Below are 3225 nucleotides of genomic sequence, written 5' to 3'. Positions count from 1 at the left end.
TTTTGAGACAGAGTCTTGCTCTGTCGCCCAGGCTGGAGTGCATTGGCGCGATCTCGGCTCACTGCAAGTTCTGCCTCCCGGGTTCACGCCATTCACCTGCCTCAGCCTCTCGAGTAGCTGGGACTAGGGCGCCCGCCACCACGCCCGGCTACTTTTTTCTGTTTTTTAGTAGAGACGGGGTTTCACCCTGTTAGCCAGAATGGTCTCTATCTCTGAAAGCAGGCACTTTTAAATTGAAGGAAGCAAGCAGTTGTCGAGGGAGGGGTCTGCATGCCTTATCTACTGGGTGGTCAAGCTGGTGACTGCTGGCACCTTCGTCTGCGGGACTAAGCCAAAAACCCCCCAGATGGAAGAGAGTTTCACATTTCTCAAGGCAGTCTCTTGGTGGGAGGGAGTTTTGTAGAAATTGGATGTTATCTCTTGAGGAATCCTCCTGGTGGGTGAGAGTTCCTTTCTGGAGCTCCTAAGCACATAGTTAGATGAACCTGCCCTATAGGGACTGTCTGGTGAAGACAAGGTAAAAGGCTATATTTACCTTTATTAAATTATTTATTTATTTATTTATTTATTTATTTATTTATTTATTTATGAGACAGAGTCTCGCTCTTGTCACCCAGGCTGGAGTGCAATGGTGCGATCTCGGCTCACTGCAACCTCCACTTCCCGGCTTCAAAGGAGTCTCCTGCCTCAGGCTCTCAAATAGCTGGGATTACAGGCACCCGCCACCATGCCCAGCTAATTTTTTTTTTTTTTTAACGGGGTTTCACCATGTTGACCAGGCTGGTCTCCAACTCCTAACTTCATGTGATCCACCCACCTCAGCCTCCCAAAGTGCTGGGATTACAGGCATGAGCCACTGCACCTGGCCTACATTTGCCTTTTTAAAGGGCTCAGTAGGAAGCGAGAAACTAGGGAAATGAGAAAAGAAGAGAGAAAGAATAAACTATCTCTCAGAAAAAATGAGAGTATTCAGTTACAGTTTGACTCTGTAAATATTTTTGTTTCAGTTGTTCCTACATTTTACTTTGTTTCTTTATTTGTTCAGGCTTTCTGGGATTACAGTTATAAAGTATGGTCACATTTGCCTTCAGTCCATGTTACACTGACTTAAGCCCCCATCTACATAATAACAAAGGCCTCAACCTCCTTCCTAAAAAGTCCTTGGTGATTTCTATGGGGGGTCCCAAAAGGGGTGCCTCACGTATACCCAGAGACACGAGTCAGCTGCTACCAACCACCCTGCTACCCACATAGCTCAACTGAGTCTAGTGCCCATCAGAAGATTTCTGGTGCCTGTATGATTATCCCCAGATCCTGGATACTCCCAAACTTCTAATCCTCAAGGTACCAAAGCAGAGCTGCATTTAATTCTGATAAGGCGAAAAAGTCTTTCTCCCTCGCTTGACAAATATTTTGTCACCCAATCCCTAAAGTAGGTCAGTGTGCCAGTGTTTTAGTTTTTTGGTTATTTTTTGTTTTGTTTTGTTTTTTTGAGACAGAGTCTTGCTCTGTCACCTAGGCTGGAGTGCAGTGATGCAATCTCAGCTCACTGCAACTTCCGCCTCCTGGGTTCAAGCGATTCTCCAGCCTCAGCTTCCCGGGTAGCTGGGATTACAGGCACACAATATGACCACACCCAGCTAATTTTTTGTGTTTTCAGCAGAGACAGGGTTTCACTATGTTAACCAGGCTGGTCTTGAACTCCTGACTTCAAGTGATCCACCTACCCCAGCCTCCCAAAGTGCTGGCATTACAGGCACACATGACCCCGTCCGGGTAATTTTTTGTATCTTTAGTAGAGATGTGGTTTCACCATGTTGACGAGGCTGATCTTGAACCCCTGACCTCAAGTGATCCACCTACCCCAGCCTCCCAAAGTGCTGGGATTACAGGCATGAGCCACAGTGCCTGGCCAATGCCCAGTGTTTATAACTCCTCTCATGAATAGTTCCTTCCATGTCTGGCCTTCAGTCCTCTAACCACAGGGGTTCAAAACCCATCCAATGGATCAGTGAGGGAACAAAGACTGAACCCTCCTCTCTGTCCTGCTCCAACCAAAGACTCTCTTCCTCTAGTTACAAAATGAGAGCTCCCATGTTACACAACAAAAGCATTTATCAGTGGATGCAAGCAGAAGTGGGACAGGACATGGGGTGTTAATGCTGCCTAAATTGTGTTGGGCCACAATTTAGCAACAACTCAGCAAATCAAAAAAATGCCCTGTCATGGTGCTTTGCTTCCAAGTCTCAGTGAAAGTGAAAATTGCTGAGCATTTCAAGATAGTTCTAATGGCCAAAGCCAGAGGACTGACAGGTGTCACCCAGCATTTCTAGTCAATGAAACTCTAACAGAAATGAAGGCTGAAGCATGAGAATCTAACTAGACTAGTCTTTATGTGGCCTAGCACAAGGCTGGGTTCACACAGGGTTTCACTCACCCCTCCTGAGATTGTCCTCACCACACTGCAGTCAAAGTTAGTGGTTTATGTGTCTGTCTCCCTTCAGAGCTCCTCGAGAACAGGGACTGGGTTTTCTTCATTTCCGTGGGCCCAGCACCTGACACAGCATAGGACATACTGAGTAGGAACTCAGTGTTTGCTGAGCAAGAGAATGAATGAGTGGCGTCCTTTCAAAAAAGACTGTCTGTGCTTCCTGCGAGAAATGATACTGAAACCTGGGGATGTTTCTACTGAGCATCCATGTGGTTGAGAGCAGAGAAAAATTAAAATACTGGGACATAGGACCTAAAAACTAAATTTGAGAAAGAAATCAATTGTCCACTCAAATCCCTAGGTCAAAGGTCATATGATTTTAGATGTCTCCTCCAAAATACGAGGTTACTCCGAGTTCTCTCTGTTGGCCTTAACATGACAACTCACTCCAACAACCTCAGGGACAAACAGCCTCCATCGGCACGCAGAATACAGTAGAAGTGAAAGACATTCAGAGTAGTAGATCAAGCTGACCCTGGAGACCACACTGCCTCTTGCCTTCCAGTTGCATGAATGAATGAATTTTGTAATCATTTAAGCCAGTTTTAGTTAGGTTTCTATTACTTGCAACAGAAAGCTTCCTGATTTATAAAAATGGCTGTGAAGGTGAAATAAGAAAGTATGTATAAAACAGTAGCACAGTGTCTCTGACATGGTGAGAATCTGACAGTGACTCTCGGGGTAACTCTTAATTTTGTCCTAGAAAAGATAAGGGGTATCTCTTAAACAACTGA

Source organism: Piliocolobus tephrosceles, chromosome 14 (assembly GCF_002776525.5).
Source record: "Piliocolobus tephrosceles isolate RC106 chromosome 14, ASM277652v3, whole genome shotgun sequence".
NCBI classification, from domain to species: Eukaryota; Metazoa; Chordata; class Mammalia; order Primates; family Cercopithecidae; genus Piliocolobus; species Piliocolobus tephrosceles.
This window is presented reverse-complemented; position numbering follows the sequence as displayed.